Below are 18,512 nucleotides of genomic sequence, written 5' to 3' on the forward strand. Positions count from 1 at the left end.
TGGAGGGTGTAGTCCTTACCCTGGGGCAAGATGGAGGGCGTAGCCCTCACCTTTTCATTCCCCCCTTGTCTTGAGTCTTCCGGCTCAATCCTGAAATGGACTGCATTTCTATTTCACTGTTGCTAGAGGCCTGTACTGAGCGAGCAGAACTATCACCTGAACCACCTCTATATGCTTCTTGACAAATTCGACTAGTCTGTTAATAATGCAAGGGCCGGAAGTCAACAGCATTAGGAGGATTTCAAGGGGTCTGGCGAGGTCTGCTGTCCTCCCAAGGGTGATCTGCAGCGGGTGTGTCTGGTTAGAGGTCATCTTCCACTCAGGCTCCCTGCTGTCCTGGGCACAGAAGGAGCTGGGGTTGTGACCTGGCAGAGACAAACTATAACAAATGGTCTGGTGGAAGGGAAAGAAACCATTTTATCTTTAACAATTTTTATTGAAATAGGATTTTTTCTTCTTAAAATTCCTCTATGGGTATTAAAAAGCCAAATCAAGACTAGTATATCTACTGTATTTAATTTTGCCTGATGTTTGCGTAAACACAACATGAATGGTAACTGACTACCTTTGCTGGAATTTCATGATTGAATCTTAATATGCCCCATAGGGCCAGGAAGCCAAGCCATCCAGCTGCCATCAGGCCTGCCTGCAGTATCTGCTGAGTTAGGTGAATCCATCACCTGTAGCAACTCCACCTGAGCCCATGCTCTAGGCTTTAAGGCTCATCTCAGTAGCCCTCCTACTTGTTGCGGCCCAGAGTGTGTGGGGGTTCTGCAGGGATGCAGAGGCATCTTTACTGCTCCCCTTCTACTCTTACCAACCACCAGTGATGGTAGGGCATCAGCCTGACCATCTTCAGGGCTCCCAAGCAGGATACCAGGCTTTCTTCGTGGCATTTTTACTGGCTTTAAGTCTTTAGAGCTCAGACAGGGCTCTTTAAAACATGATATTCCAGTCAAAATTTTACCTTAATAATACCGCTTTTAGGAACCAGTCTTATTGAATATATGCAAAGAAATGTATTGCCATGATTTATTTAGCATTGCCAATATTTCAGAGGAATTATATAAGGAGAAAAACATACTGATCTGCTCTAAGATTTTTTGATTTTCCTTGCCAATTCCTTTTCATGGATTCTTCAGAGTTATAAAAAAAACAGTAACTGTTGGATTTCTTTTATCAGTCCCCCCTAAGTACTTTGGCATAACTATTTACCCTCTATTTAGGGAGGCAGAATGTACTCTCTTTGGCTTACTGGCCTATACTTTTTAATTAGCCTTTAAACCTTCTTTCTATGCATAATCATGCCTCAGACCTTCTATTCCAAACAGGCCTTTCCCAGTTTTCTACAGTTGAGGTTTGGCCCTGATATGGGCATGGTCATGCAGGCCTGCAAGACAGTATACAGGCTGCCAACTGTCAACTGTCTCTCAATAGAGACCAAAATCTGATGGGTATTCTTCTTTGCCTAGTTGGTCACCTGCCCTCTTGGCAGTTAGACACCTTTTACTTTTGGGGTTCATCCCATACAGTCCCCTTCCAGGACAGCTAACACATAGCTATAACAATGTCCCTCAGTGTGGGAGACTGGACACTTGCCAGTTATTCCCAAAGACTACCAAGGACTGTAGACCATCACCGGTCCACAGCTACAGCTACATTTAAACCTGTAAGAGAATTGAAGGTTAATACAACATATTAATACAATGAAACATGATATTGGCACCATGGCCACTTCAGGCAGCTAAATCTTCTGCTACTAAACATGAGATACTAAAGTCTACTCTTGACCTTCCTATATAAGGCAAAATTGTCCTTGTCTCTTTGGAGCCATGTCCATGAAGAGGCATCATCTGAGTCTTTTATACAGTTTTCTGCAGGTTACTGTCAGGGCTGTGCACTGCGGCCAGTTCTTCTTTCTAGCGATAAAAACAGTCTGTCCAATTTCCTTAAAATGTATTCTGTCATGGGAGAAAGTTGTTTTGCTGCACACAGGTAGCTCAACCCCTATACAACTGGGCTTGGATCTCTGCCCAGCAAACTGCAGTCTACAAGCTCAACATTCAGCCTCCGGTTCTCCTAACCCAAGAAGGTTTCGGCCAGTCTCTGAGTCAGACTCCTCCTCTCTTGGAGAACTTCAAAGTCCCGATGGCTTCCAGGTCTAGGGTGAGTGCCCTTTTGTTAACATTGTTTATTAGATTCTAATAAACAATTGAAAACAGCAAATAAACAAAACACAGTCACAGGTAGGGTTAGGGCCAGTAAATCTCTCCGCCCTGTGGAGCTGTAAGCCCACCCCTGAATGTCCCAATCAGACTAGAAAAGCCACAAATACCTTTAAATATACTCTAGAATTCCAAAATTTCTACCCAACATAGAAATATCACAGAGGAAATCAAAGTCCCTAGTACACAAACATAGACAGAAATTTTTACTAGTTAGGCAGGCCGATTCCACCTCTGACGGAGAGCAAGCACCCTTTGGGAAAAGAACCCAGCAGCCGCTCAAGGTTGTTTGCTATCGGTCAGAGCACTCAGCCGCAAAGAACATTCCCCATTAAAAACCTTGAGAAGGCCTTTTTAAAGAAAACAAAACAAAACAGAAATAAACAAAAACACTTTTTACACATTCACATGCCACATTTACAGCACAAAATACCAACAAATCAGTTTCAATTGTGCAGAGATATAGAACAAGTCCCTTAGAGATCCTTGATAATCTAGATCAGTAATCCATTCACACAATCCCCCAAAAGTTAAAGAGGAAGGAAAGAACCATTCAATGTCCTCCAAGAGGATTTCCGTGAAATGACAAAATTGACAGATCACAAAGGTATTGATTACATCTCAAGGTTTGGAATGAGGAACCTGGTTCGCAAAAAAAAAAAAAAAAAAAAAAACACAAATAAAAACAACAGGTTACAGAAGCAGAATTAAGCATGTTAATTATAGTTTTGGGTCTCGGGGTCACTGAATCGACAGAAATACATTATCTAGAGCCCTCGGGTCTGGAATGAGGAACCTGGGTTAAACTTAGGCATGTTATCTAAATTACAGTCCTGGGTCTCCAGAACACTGAGATGACACGTTAACTGGAGCCATCTAACCCTGGGACAGCTGCGCTATCCCTCCCAGGCAAAGGAAAAATGTGCCCTCTAAGACCAGTATGAAACCACAGTTTCTACCTGCACTTTACAAATTGGATTACTGCTATCAGTCCTTTTTAAAGACTTTACAGAAAAATATCTCCTTAAATAAATCTGCGAGGCAAGCACACTTCTTGCCCCATCCACATTTCTGTAGTAAAACTGCGCCTTAAAGCTCCACCCCTGAAATTCCATCCTGCCTCAGTGAGCAGAAATTCCTTTTGTGATTGACTAAATCAGAGGGAGGGGCCTTTGCTGTTTCTAGATGGCCACCCCCAGGGGAGAGGCAAGTTATGTGGCTGACATGGCGGGTGCCAAGTCATGCAACCCAAAATGGTGGCTGTCTACACTGTTTTTTGACCGAGCAAACCAAAATCCCTAAAAGATAGATGACCAACATTATATTGCAGACAAACAGAAATCTCATTAGCTGTTTATACCTTTTATAATTATCTTAAAGAATATCAATTAAATTTAAACTGGTTTTTGTCAGACCAATAAGCAAAGGCATTTAGCTACCACAACTACATAATTTTTACCAATTCAATTTGAACCTTAAACTTTTATTTTTTTTTACACTACAAAATGTTTACCTTTATTTATTTATTTTTTTAATTAAATCTTTATTGTTCAGATTATTACATTTGTTCCTTTCCCCCCCCCCCCCATAACTCCCCTCCTCCCAGTTCCCGCCCCACCCTCCGCCCTCACTCCCCACCCACTGTCCTCATCCATAGGTGCACGATTTTTGTCCAGTCTCTTCCCACATCTCCCACACCCCTTTCCCCCCCAAGAATAGTCAGTCCATTCCCTTTCTATGTCCCTGATTCTATTATAATCAACAGTTCATTCTGTTCATCAGATTATTTATTCACTTGATTCTTAGATTCACTTGTTGATAGATGCATATTTGTTGTTCATAATTTGTATCTTTACCTTTTTCTTCCTCTTCCTCTTCTTAAAGGATACCTTTCAGCATTTCATATAATCCTGGTTTGGTGGTGATGAACTCCTTTAGCTTTTCCTTATCTGTGAAGCTCTTTATCTGACCTTCAATTCTGAATGATAGCTTTGCTGGATAAAGTAATCTTGGTTGTAGGTTCTTGGTATTCATCACTTTGAATATTTCTTGCCACTCCCTTCTGGCCTGCAAAGTTTCTGTTGAGAAATCAGCTGACAGTCGTATGGGTATTCCCTTGTAGGTAACTGAGTTTCTTTCTCTTGCTGTTTTTAAGATTCTCTCTTTATCTTTTGCTCTTGGCATTTTAATTATGATGTGTCTTGGTGTGGTCCTCTTTGGATTCCTTTTGTTTGGGGTTCTCCGCGCTTCTTGGACCTGTAAGTCCATTTCTTTCACCAGGTGGGGGAAGTTTTCTGTCATTATTTCTTCAAATAGGTTTTCAATATCTTGCTCTCTCTCATCTTCTGGCACCCCTATAATTCTGATGTTGGTACGCTTGAAGCTGTCCCAGAGGCTCCTTACACTATCCTCGCATTTTTGGATTCTTTTTTCATTTTGCTTTTCCAGTTGGATGTTTTTTGCTTCCTCGCATTTCAAATCATTGACTTGATTCTTGCGCTTCTCTGGTCTGCTGTCGGGCGTCTGTATAATATTCGTTATTTCAGTCCGTGTGTGTTTAATTTCTAGTTGGTTCCCCAATATAAGATCGAGGGTCTTATTAGTTTTCGTGTAGATCTCATTAAGTTTATCGGCAGCTTCTAAACAGTTCTTGAGAGACCTTAAAAGTGTGGTTCTGAACTCTATTTCTTCCATTGACAATTTTGTCCTGTTTCTTTGTCTCCGCATTTTGTTATGCTTCCTTGGTGCACCCCCTAGTGGTCTTTGTTCGCAGTCTTATAGATAAATCTTGATTGTTGTAGCTAATTCCAGGGAGGGTTTGACCTCCAGGCCAAGTGGCTATGAGAATCAGCTGTGTCAGCAGTGAGAGAACTTCTGTCCTCTAGGGAGGTGCTAATCTAGCCTTTGCCTGAGGCTATCTGGCAAATGCCTCTGTGCAGGGCTTGGGTGGGGCGGGTCGCACAGGATCAACAGGGTGGGCCGGAGAGAGCAGTTATGGCGGCTCTCAGTCCTGTCCCAAGGGGCTCTGCCTCTCTGAGTCCCAGCACCCGCTGCAAAGCTCGGAGAGAAAGCTGCACTCGCTCTGACCGAAGCCAGACAGTCCCGCTTCTCCCTTTTGAGTCTGGGTCCCTAAAGACTCGCCCGGATCTGGTGCTCAGAGTCTGCGACTCCCTCCCAATTGAAAAGAACAACCGCGCCCTCCGCCGCCAGCCCGCTCCGCGCACTCCGCACCTCAGAATTTGACTTCAGCACTGCGCCTCCTCTGAGTGTCCGTATGCGTTTCTCTTTCCTCCTAGTTGTAGGACTTCCACTCAGCCAGTGTTCCTGTGGTTCTGGGTGATGTCCCTTCCGTTTTTTGGTTTCACTTTTGAAGTAGTTGTTCAAAGCAGCAAACTCCGGCGTTAACCTATGCCGCCATCTTGGTTCTCCTCTGAACCTTAAACTTTTAGCTGGCAAGTCAAATACTCAGCATTTCTCAATCAGTAACATTTTTAAGAATAAACTTCAAAAATGCAAGAGATAATCAACCAACAGATTCAATTCTGTCCTCTAGCAATATTTCAGCATTATTTTACTTCAAAATACCTAGACATAAGTTTTTATCATTTGAATTCAGTAAGCTCCAAGGTCCCAAGTTCCCAGTGGTCTTGGAATACCACACCTGAGGCTGGCAAGCAGGTTTGGCCCAGCCCTTGACTTTAAAATGACCATAATGCTTAAAGGAGTAGTTTGAGTCTGTCCCATAATGTCCGTCCAGTAAGTCCACAAAATAAAACAGAAAAAAACACAAACACAGACAATTAAAGGGCCCAAAAATACAGTCTTCCAACTCCATGGAAGCAAAACCAAAACAGTCTTCCAACTCCATGGAAGCCAAACCGAAAGCTAGACAATGGCCTTACACCAACCGGCGGGAGCGACCTGCCTCGTCTCAGATCCTCGAGGGGAATACTCATCCCTCCTGAAGAGCAGAACGTCTTCCAACTCTCCCCGCCTGTGGTCCTTCAGCGGTGCATCCACCTAGACCGCTTCAGGCACTACAGAATTTCAGAATTGAGCTCACACAGGACAGAACATATAACACATAGAATAGAATATGTAACACACAGACACCTACAGTGGCCAGTCAGACTCTCTGGATCGGGGTCCCTCGAGGGTCTTGGGGATCCCGGACGAGCCCCCAAATGTTATGCCCAGATTTCAGGATCCCCAAAAGACCACCAGGGAGCCAGCCAAGTCCCATGCAAAAGCAAAGAGTCTTTATTCGATCTAGCTCGGCTCCCCGACCACACTCACTGACGCAGCAGGAAGTAGCAGAGAGAGCTAGCCCTGTGGGAAGAGAGGTTTTATAGGGGTGTGGAGTAAGGGGAGGAGAGAGGACTGTGGGCCCTGCCGATTGGCCGGGCGCAAGTCGGTGTCTTGTTACACAGAATGTGGTCTTATCTATGGCTCGCATTTCCCTCTATTATCATTGGTTAGTTTAAAGAAATCCTAGGTGTGGCTAGCAGAGGCTTGGGCTTCTGGGAAGAAGTTCCTTGCTGTGCACATGGCTAAGGCTGCTGCCCAAAAATGGAGGATCCAGGAGGAGAAAATGGCGGAGGTATAAACGGACGTGTCCTGTGCCTTGTCCTGGAGCAGATAAGGGTGAGCAGCTGAAATGGGTAACATACAGCCCAAATAGGCAGAGAATTTTCAGCTGAGAGACTGTCTGAAGCTGGGAAAGACCGAGAACTCCCAGAAATAAAGGGCGGTTGGAGACTGCGGCTGAAACCTCTCTCGGTGCGCCAGCTCAGCAGCGGAGACTGCGCCATCTTGGGTAGCTGTTGCTGGCGTCCAGAGATCAGCTTCTAACCTGGAAACAGGGGATCTCAAGCAGCGTGACTGCGTGAACTCAGACGAGCACTGCTTCTTCTCATGGAAAGGTTAGACTTCCCCTAAAGGTGCAGTTTGCAGTACGGGTTGGAGAGAGGACTGAGCTCACGCGTGCACGCGGGGCAAAATCTGGGCCCCACAGAGTCCGAGGCCGTTGGGAAAAGCGTGACCCGCGAGTGGGGAAGGGGCCCCACAGGGCTGCTGGCAGAAGGGAACGCTAAAAATAAGCCCATAGGTGGACTGGATGTAAAAAAGCAGCCTTGGACTTTGCCAGTGTCCCGGCTGCTTGGTGCCAGGGGCGAGTGGGCGCGCGGAGACTGGGCGCAGACCTGGAAGGTGGAGGCTTGCGAATTCACACAGAGTATCAGGCTCTTGTTACAGTTCCCCTTAGATCTGCGCATTTGATTATTAAACCCAGCGCATGGGATTCCCCAGTTGGGGTCATTTGCAGAACCTGTAGGGGAAAGTTCTTTTTGGGAGCCTGGGAAACAGAGCGGGCAGTAACCATTGAAGAACCAGCTCTGGGCAGTGGACTTTCCCAAATCAGTTTCAAGTACCATAGAAGAAAAAAACCCTCCTGATAGAGAGGACTTATAACCTCGGAAATCAATCCAGACACACTGCCACCCTGAAGCAGAGCCACGAACTGTCTCTTCTGTGATCACAAATAAAGGTAGTCTGGTAAACAAATACAACCTGCCTTAAAATCAAGACTGTGGTTTACGGCACGGAGGGACAGTGTATTGGAGGGAAATTCAACACTCTCCTGAATGCCTGGCAGGACTAAGGTGTGCCAAAAAGAAGAGTAGAAGATCTGAAGCACCTTCACTACTGCATATTTTTATATTTTTTTAAATTCTTTTTTCACCATTTCATTAAGAACCTATTTTATTTATTTTTATTTTTTTATCACTTGATTTTACCTTTTTAATTACCACATTTTTTTAACCAGTATTATTGCTATCATTTTACCATTTTTTCAAGTGTCATTTTATTTTTTATTTTTTTCATTTTTCTTTATTTTATTTTGGGATTAGTGTTCTACACTCTATTTTCATCGTTCCTTTAGCATCATTTCTCTCTACCTCACATTTACCCTTAAGCCAAAACTCCCTTCCTCACTTTTCCCCTTTTGCTGTCCTGTTTCTCTTACCCTATTTCTGCTTTAGATTTTCCATATTCCTTCTTTTTACCCACTGTCTAAATTTCACCCTACTTATATATCTAATTTCCAATCCCTTGCTCTAAATCCATATACACCTCTCTCTTATCTTTCTTCACTATCCAATTTTTTCTCTTTCTCTTTGTCATTTTGCTAGTGTTTGCTTGATTTTGCGTATATTAGGTTTTTTTATGCTTGTTTGGGAGATTGCTTTGTTTTTCATTTTCATTTTTCTGTTTTGCTTATTTTTTCTTTCTCTGGTTATTTTTGTGTTTCTGTTTTCCCTTGCCTTGCTTGATATTAGTGATTGTTTGTAGTTTGCATTAATCTCCAGGGATCTGCTGCTGGAATTCATTGATATTAGTTGCGGTTCTCTTAGAGTTTTCTCCCCATACAAATAGCCTATTGCCCACCTCTCTTTCATTCTCCCTCTTATTTTTTTTTGTTTTTTTGGTTTTTGTTTTTGTCTATTTGTTTTTTTCTTCTCTCCCTTTTCCCAATCTAATTTCAGCACTCCTTTTTGTTTTTTCCTTTTCTCTTTAATCTTTTTCTCTTTTTTCTTCTTTATGCCCTTATTCTCTTCGCTCGGGTGGTCACCTTTATTTGGGATTATTAATATCGTGAATACATTTTGTTCAGTGCCTTGTACGTTGTGCCTTGTTGTGTTGTATTTTGTGCCTTTAAATCAACGCAGAAGAGAGAGAACTACATAACCAAACACCTGGAGAAGAGAGATCACGGTGAAACAAAGAACCAATCCACATATGAAAGAAAAACAGGCATCATCAGAAAAGGAAGTAAACAAAATGGAGGCAATGGAGGCAAGCAACCTGTCAGAGAAAGAATTCAAAGAAATGGCCATAAGGTGGATGAAAAAAATGGAAGACAAATTCAACAATATATGTAGGAACCAAGAGGAAATGAAGAAGAACCAAGAGGAAATGAAGAGAAACCAAGAAGAAATGAAAAATGACATCACTGCTATAAAGAACTCAATAGAAAGCATCAACAGTAGACTAGAAGAAGCAGAGGACCGCATCAGCGAGCTAGAAGACAAGGTAGGAAAAAAATACCCAAACAGAACAGCTTCTAGAAAAAAAATTAAAAAGCAGGAGGAGAGCCTAAGAGAACTCTGGGACAACGCTAAACGAAACAACATCTGAATAATAGGGGTGCCAGAAGGAGAGGAAACTGAGCAAGGAATAGAAAACCTGTTTGAAAAAATAGTAACAGAAAATTTCCCTGATATAGGGAAGAAAAAACTCACACACATCCAAGAAGCTCACAGAGTCCCAAACAAAATGAACCAGAAAAGACCAACGCCAAGGCACATAATAATTAAATTGGCAAACAGCAATGACAAAGCAAGAATCTTAAAAGCAGCCAGAGAGAGACAGAAAGTTACCTACAAAGGAACCCCCATCAGACTAGCGACCGATTTCTCAACAGAAACACATCAGGCAAGAAGGGAATGGAATGAAATATACAAAGTCATACAAAGGAAGGTTCTGAATCCAAGAATACTGTACCCAGTGAGGCTATCAATCAAAATTGAGGGTCAAATCAGGAGCTTCACAGACAAAAACGGTCTACGGGAGTTCATTACAACCAAGCCAGCAATGCAAGAAATGCTAAAGTGTCTGCTGTAAATAGAAAAAATAGGAAACAAAGAAGGAACGCAGCGGTAAAGAACAAAAATGGCGACTAACAAGTTTCTATCAATAATAACTTTAAATGTAAATGGATTAAATTCCCCAGTCAAAAGGCATAGGGTAAATGAGTGGATAAGAAAACATGACCCATATATCTGCTGTCTACAGGAAACCCACCTCAGAAAAAAAGATGCACACAGACTTATGGTGAAGGGATGGAAAAAGGTTTTTCAGGCCAATGGAAGTGGAAAAAAAGCTGGGGTAGCAATACTTATATCTGACAAATTAGATCTCAAAGGGAAGGACATAAAAAGAGATCAAGAAGGCCACTTCATAATACTAAAGGGAGCAGTCCAACAAGAAGAAATAACTCTGGTAAATATATATGCACCCAATATAGGAGCACCCAAATACGTAAGAAATCTTCTGGAGGAGATCAAGGGAGAGATTGACAGCAATACAATCATAGTAGGGGACCTTAACACCCCATTATCACCACTGGACAAATCCTCTAAACAGAAACTCAGCAAAGAAACATCAATCCTAAATGACTCACTAGATCAGATGGAATTAATTGACATCTTCAGAACATTTCACCCCAAAGCCACAGAATGTACATTCTCCTCAAGTGCACATTTGTCATCTTCAAAGATAGACCATATATTGGGTCACAGACAAAGTCTCTTCAAATTCAAGAAAATTGAAATCATATTAAGCATCTTCTCAGACCACAAAGGCATAAAACTGGAAATCAACTACAACAAAAACAATCCAGAAAAATCAAACACATGGAGACTAAATAGCATGCTATTAAACAACGACTGGGTTACCAGTGAGATCAAAGAAGAAATAAAAAGCATCATGGCAACAAATGACAATGAAAACACAACAATCCAAAACCTATGGGACACAGCAAAAGCAGTCTTGAGAGGGAAGTTCATAGCTCTACAAGCCTACTGCAAGAAACAAGAAACAATGAGAATAAATGACCTAACTTTACAACTCGAAGTGTTAGAAAGAGAGCAAGAAAAAAAGGCCAGTGTAAGCAGAAGAAAGGAAATAACAAAGATCAGAGCGGAGATAAATGACATAGAAACCAAAAAAAAAAACAATACAAAAGATCAACAAAACCAAGAGCTGGTTCTTTGGAAGGATAAACAAGATTGACACACCTCTAGGCAGGCTCACCAAGAAACAAAGAGAGAGGACCCAAATAAACAAAATCAGAAATGATAAAGGAGAAATAACAACAGACCCCCTAGAAATACAAAGGATTGTTAGAAAATACTATGAACAACTCTACTCCAACACACTAGACAACCTGGAGGAAATGGACATATTCCTAGAAAAATACAAACTTCCAAAACTTAACCAGGAAGAATCTAAAAATCTCAATAGGCCAATAACTATGGAGGAAATCGAAGCAGTCATCAAAAAGCTTCCAGCAAACAAAAGCCCGGGGCCAGATGGCTTCACAGGGGAGTTTTACCAAACATTCAAGGAAGACCTAAAACCTATCCTCCTCAGACTATGTCAAAAGATACAAGAAGAAGGAACACTTCCCAGCTCATTCTATGAAGCCAACATCACCCTAATCCCCAAACCAGGTAAAGACAATACAATGAAGAGAATTATAGGCCAATATCCCTCATGAACATAGATGCCAAAATCCTCAACAAAATCCTAGCAAATCGGATCCAGCAGTACATCAAAAAGATCATACACCATGACCAAGTAGGATTTATCCCAGGGATGCAAGGATGCTACAATATCTGCAAATCAATAAATGTGATACATCACATAAACAAATTGAGCAAAAAAAGAACAACACATAGTCATATCAATTGATGTGGAGAAAGCATTTGACAAAATCCAACACCCTTTCTTGATAAAAACTCTCAGCAAGATAGGAATTGAGGGATCATACCTCAACATAATAAAAGCCATATATGACAAACCCACAGCCAACATCATAATCAATGGGCAAAAACTAAAACCATTCCCCCTAAAAACAGGAACAAGACAGGGATGTCCCCTCTCACCACTCCTGTTCAACATAGTACTGGAAGTACTAGCAGTTGCGATCAGACAAGAAGAAGAAATAAAAGGCATCAAGATTGGAAAAGAAGAAGTAAAACTGTCCTTATTTGCAGATGACATGATACTGTACATAGAGAACCCTAAAGACTCCATCAAAAAATTATTAGACTTTATAAATGAATTCGGCAATGTAGCAGGATACAAAATTAATGCTAAGAAATCATCCATGGCATTTCTTTACACCAATAGTGAACTTACAGAAAGTGAAACTACAGGAGCAATCCCATTTACCATTGCACCAAAAAAATTAAAATACCTAGGAATAAACTTAACTAAGGAGGTAAAAGACTTATATGCCAAAAACTACAGGACACTGAAAAAAGAGATAGAGGAAGACATAAACAGATGGAAGAACATACCGTGTTCATGGATTGGTAGAATCAACATCATCAAAATGTCCATACTACCCAAAGCAATCTATAGATTCAATGCAATCCCCATTAAATTACCAACGGCATATTTTACAAATCTAGAACAAACGTTCCAAAAATTCATCTGGATTAAAAAAAGACCCCGAATAGCTGCAGCAATCCTGAGAAAGAACAAAGTAGGTGGGATCTCAATACCAGATATCAAACTGTATCACAAAGCCACTGTTCTCAAAACTGCCTGGTACTGGCACAAGAACAGACATATAGATCAATGGAATAGAATAGAGACCCCAGAAATCGACCCAAACCACTATGCCCAATTAATATTCGACAAAGGAGGCAAGAGCATACAATGGAGTCAAGACAGTCTCTTCAATAAATGGTGTTGGGAAAATTGGACAGATACATGCAAAAAGATGAAACTAGACCACCAACTCACACCATACACAAAAATAAACTCAAAATGGATAAAAGACTTAAACGTAAGACGGGAAACCATAAAAATACTGGAGGAATCCACAGGCAGCGAAATCGCAAACATATGCCGAAAGAATTTCTTCTCTGATAATGCTCCTAGGGCAATGGAAACTAAAGAGAAAATAAACAATCGGGACTACATTAAAATAAAAAGCTTTTGCACAGCAAAGGAAACCATCAACAAAACAACAAGAAGACCCACTACATGGGAGAACATATTTGCCAATGATACCACCGATAAGGGTTTAATTTCCAACATTTACAGGGATCTCATGAAACTTAACAAAAGGAAGATAAACAATCCAATAAAAAAATGGGCAACGGACCTAGATAGACACTTTTCGAAAGAGGACATACAGAAGGCCGAAAGACTTATGAAAACATGCTCAAAGTCACTAATTATACGAGAGATTCAAATCAAAACAACAATGCATTATCATCTCACACCTGTCAGAATGGCTATCATCAACAAATCAACAAACAACAAGTGTTGGAGAGGACGTGGAGAAAAAGGAACCCTTCTGCACTGCTGGTGGGAATGCAGACTGGTGCAGCCACTGTGGAGAACAGTATGGAGCTACCTCAAAAAACTAAAAATGGAACTCCCATTTGACCCAGTGATCCCCCTACTAGGAATATATCCCAAGAAACCAGAAACGCCAATCAGAAAGGATATATGCACCCCTATGTTCACAGCAGCAGAATTCACCATAGCTAAGATTTGGAAACAGCCTAAGTGCCCATCAGCAGATGAATGGATTAGAAAACTGTGGTACATATACACAATGGAATACTATGCTGTGGTAAAAGAAAAGGAACTCTTGCCTTTTGCAACAGCATGGATGGAACTGGAGAGCATTATGCTAAGTGAAATATGCCAGTCAGAGAAAGATAAATACCACATGATCTCACTCATTTGTGGATTATAGAGAACAACATAGACTGATGAAAAGGGACAGACCCAAAGACTGAGAAACAGCGATCAGGCTATCAATCCCCAGAAGGAAAGTATGGGAGGGTGGGGGTAAGGGGAAGAGATCAACCGAAGGGCTTATATACATGTATATAAGCCAAACCAATGGACATGGACAACAGGGGGATGGGAGCATGAGTGTGCGGGGCGGGGGGGGGGGCGGGGGCGGTTGGGGGTTAATGGGGGGGGGATGAGGACACATTTGTGATACCTTAACTAATAATAAAAAAATAAAAAATAAAATATAAATGGAGGATCCAGGGTAAGATGGAGGGCATAGCCCTTACCCTGTTGCAAGATGGAGGGCGTAGCCCTCGCCCTTTCACTCTCATCGATGTTTCTAACTATCCCTCTCCCTTTCTCTCTGTAAAAAAAATCAATAAAATACATTTTTTAAAAAGATGCTCTTCATTCTATAATGTTGCTTGGCCTTTTAAAAATATGTTCTTATTGAATTTTAGAGAGGTAAGGAGAGAGATAGATAGAAACATTGATGAGAGAAACATCATCAATTGGCTGCCTCTTGCATGCCCCATACTGGGAATTGAGCCCACAAAAGGACAAGTGACCTCTTGGTTCATGGGTTGACACTGAATCACTGAGCCACCTGGACTGGGCAACTTTTGCTTGGCTTTTAATCTTTCATGCTAACATTGAGCTAAGGAAGCCAATGAGAAAACAACAGTGTAGCTAATGACTACATTATACAGACCTTTGCTAGGCCCTCACCCAAGTTATCTTATCAATTCTTAGTTATTCTCACCCTTTCTTTTTCATATGGAACTTCAATAGATCTAGATAGCATTCTGCTCAGTCATTTTAGGCCTGGGGTGCAATTTTCCGCTCCTGGACTCTGCAAAGATAAGGAGTCTAAATTCTGACCCAGACCCAGTACCTGATAGAGCTACTACTACCCAGACAGACGCTGCTAGCATGGCCTGCCTGCCTGCATCTCTGGATATTGCAGCTTGTAGCTGTGTTCCATCTGCCACCTATTTGGGCTTCTCTGAGGCCACCTGCTTGACTGGCTTCCCACCAGTTGCCTAATAACACTCTACCTGCTGGAACCCATGTTCCATCTGCCTCCCATCAGCAGCAGCTGAGGTTGAACCTCCAACACCAATCCCACCACAGCAGACAAGTCTAGTTCCAAGTCCAAAGATCTCCCAGCCTGCTGATAACCAGACTGGTGAGCCAAGGGTTTTTCCCAGGGTTGTGTCACGAAGCTGAAAAATGAGCTCTGTAGATCAGAAGATTTAAGCAAAAGTGTGGAAATTTTATTACAAGCAGATTCTGACTCCCCACATGGAAAGGGGATGGGGGGGGGGGGGCAACAATGGGCTGCCTGGTGAAGCCTTGTAGTCCAGGCTTATATATTTGCTATAAGCCTGCTTTTATATCTGTTTGTGTTGTCATCTGATTGATTCTCTCAATTGTTCTTGCCCAAAAAGAAACCTGAACTCTTCGTGCTTCTATGTGTTCTTTCTCTGTTTCTATGCTGAATTTCTTTGTTTCTACTAGTATGTGTCAGCACACCTTGTTGCTGCAGGCCCTCTCTTGGTTTCTCACGCCTCCCACTTTAAGTCTCCAAACATTATATTATTTCTGCTTGGTTGGTTTCTGTGATTAGGCTGCTCAAACTGCCATTTCTGTCCCTGCCTATGTTCCACCTGCCTTGGTTTTCCGCTGGACCCCTGCCCTGTATGTTTATATCAAGCTAACTTTTCTCGATAAGATGCCCATTACAGTAACCCTGCCATACCTGGGTGTAACACCTCAATGATTCTATGTCATACATTTGGGATACTCCATTTTTTATTGTTTAGCTGTCCCAGTTTCTTCAAATTAAGTTATCTGCAAAAAGTAAGCAGCTGAAATTTGAGTGTATTTTTTGCAGATTAAGGACTGATAAGAGAAAAATATTGGACTAATTGAACCTTGTCTTTTGATCAGCTCCACACTGGAGAATGGAGGTGATGCCAGATTGTGAAAACCGATGAAGCCAATTACTTGTCTGTTCCTCAGTGTGACCTAGTGCCCGTGACTGCGATTGGCAATCTGAAATCTGTAGGGCAGGGCTTGATGCTGCAGTCTTGAGGAGAAACAGTTTCTACTGTGGGAAATCTCAGTTTTTGCTCTTAAGACCTTCAACTTGAACTTGCTCTCTCTGAGCTCCAGCGCTGGGACAGCAGCTTGAGAGGTGCCAGGGACCTACGGGGAGGAACAGAATTATCTGGCTTCAGGACAAGAGCTGGAGGGGCAGCTTTCCCCAGATAAAAGTGCTGGAAGAGGCATTGCTCCTTTGCTGAGCCCTCCTCACACAGAGCCAGGAGGTGGGCGCCATAACTGAGTCTCCATCCCATGTTTTTATTTTTTACTTTATTTTATTTTTTTAATGTTTTTATTGATTTCAGAAAAGAAGGCAGAAGGGGAGAGAGATAGAAACATCAATGATGAAAGACAATTATCAATTAGCTGCATCCTGCATGCCCTACCCTGGGGATCAAGTCCTAAACCTGGACACATGCCCTGAGCAGGAATTGAACCATGAGCTGCTGGTTTATAGGTCGATGCTCAACCACTGAGGCAAACCGGTCGGGCTCCATGTTTTGATTTTTAATAAATAACATAAAATTAACCATTTTAAAAAATCCTCACTCCTATTTTTTCCATTTGTGGACTAAAGGGGCCACATGCTGACCTGGCAAGGTCAGGGGAGGTGTGCATGGCGGTTTTGCAAACTCAGAGACCTAAAGTAACCACAAAGGATGGTCTGAAATTAAACTTTAACTGAAGCAGTTTTGGTGGGCAGTTACGTCCTAGGCCAGAATCTTTACTGACAGGGTCAACCTTTACCTTAACTGAGCTTATCTGTCTTTTTGCATTTATGATAACATACTCTTGAAATGTCTTTGTAACTTCTAACTTCCCTTTTTCTGGAGCCACTGGGGCACAACCAAATGTGCTGGACGCCAGGACAGATACCACAAATTCCTTCATTATCATGTTAATTGTTCCTGTACCTACCTAAGTACTTGTCCATCATTTTACTTTTTATCCAATCCCAGGGGTTTCCCCTGCTTGCTTTATCCCTCCTCCTTAATCTATCACCAAATGAATTTCATGTAACCCACCTAAGTCCCTCCTTTGATTGCAAATGTATAAATGCAGATGTAACCCCGCCATTCTCTGGAGCATTATCTCAATTCGTTTAGGTTCTGCTTCCCCGGCATGTGTTGACAGTTTGGCTCAAATAAACTCACAAAATTCTTTTCAGGTTTCAATGGTTTTTTACATTAACACATTGATTCTTAGAGAGACTGGAAGGGAGGAGGAGGGGAAGAGAGAAACAGAGAGGAGACAGAGAAACATCAATATATCTCACATGGATTGGTTGCCCCCTACCCCTCACCCCCCAACTAGGGGGTGGGATCAAACCTGCAACCCAAATCCATGCTCTTGACTGGGAATTGAACCCCCAACCCTTTGGTGTTCTGATTGACACACTAACCACTGAGCCACACCAGCCATGGTACATTTTATAACCATTTTAAGTGTAAGGTTTAGTGGCATTAGGTGCCCTCACAATGCTGCACAGCTACCACCACTGTCCAGAAGTCTGTTCCTTTTCCCTGACTGAAACTACCCATTAAACAACTCCCCGTCCCCTTGCCCCCAGCCCCTGGCACCATTATACTTTCTGTCTGTATAAATATGGCTACCCTGGGTATCCTATCTAATAAAAGAGAGACATGGTAATTAGCGTACCACCGCTTCCCTTCCCATTGGCTAATCAGGGTGATATGCAAATTAACTGCCAGCCAAGATGGGGGTTAACCGTCAACAAAGATGGCGGCTAATTTGCATACATAGGCACAATGATGGGAGGGAAAAGGGGAAAGACGGAAGAATGGTGGCAGGCAAGAGCTGGGGGGCGGGCAAAGGCAGTCCGCAGGGCTGCCTTTTCCCACCCCCCAGCCAGTGATCGCCATCAGAATGCCCAGCAGGCCAGAAGACACCCCGCAGGGGTGCCGGTGATCGCCATGGCGATCAGAGGAAGAGAGAGCCCCGGTGTATGACCACCGGGGCCAGGGGTGCCGACTGGCCTGCGTCACCCTGATCTGCGATGGTGAAAAAAGGGGTGGGGCCCCAAGCACAGCGGCACCCCGGCACCGGGTGCCCCTGTGCCTGCAGTCCCCTGATCTGCGATCTTGAAGGGAGAGGCGGGCTGCATGCAGGCACAGCTGCACCTGGGGGACCAGGTGCAGCCGTGCCTGTGGCCCCGGATCTGCTATCGTGAAGGGAGGGGCAGGGCCACAAGCATGGCGGCACCCAGGGCATCTGGTGCAGCCCGTGCCTGTGGCCCCTGGATATATGATCATGAAGGGAGGGGCGGGGCAGCAGGCATGGCAGCACCCTGAGCACTGGGTGCAGGCCCTGGGTGCAGCCTGCCTGCAGCCATCTGTGCTGCAATCACGAAGGGAGGGGCGGGGCCACAGGCACGGTGGCACCCAGGGCATCCGGTGCAGCCGAACCTGCAGCCCCCGATCTGCAATCGAGAAGGGAGGGGTGGGGCAGCAGGCATGGCAGCATCCTGGACACCGGGTGCAGGCCCAGGGTGCAGCCCTCTGATCTGCAATGGCAAAGGGAGGGGCGGGACCACAAGCATGGCTACACCCA

At 43.2% G+C, this 18,512-nt stretch overlaps 1 long non-coding RNA gene across 1 annotated transcript in view; it reads right to left on the reverse strand.

Annotated features, from left to right (window-relative positions):
• Positions 1-546: 546 nt before the first annotated feature.
• The window catches only part of LOC132230701 (uncharacterized), a 351,439-nt gene continuing 333,473 nt past the window's right edge, over positions 547-18,512 (reverse strand). The window contains exon 3 of the long non-coding RNA XR_009451915.1: positions 547-1,136. This is a non-coding gene — a long non-coding RNA (uncharacterized LOC132230701). The remainder of the gene's footprint in view (positions 1,137-18,512) is intronic.

This window comes from Myotis daubentonii, chromosome 3, assembly GCF_963259705.1.
Source record: "Myotis daubentonii chromosome 3, mMyoDau2.1, whole genome shotgun sequence".
In the NCBI taxonomy this organism is placed as follows: Eukaryota; Metazoa; Chordata; class Mammalia; order Chiroptera; family Vespertilionidae; genus Myotis; species Myotis daubentonii.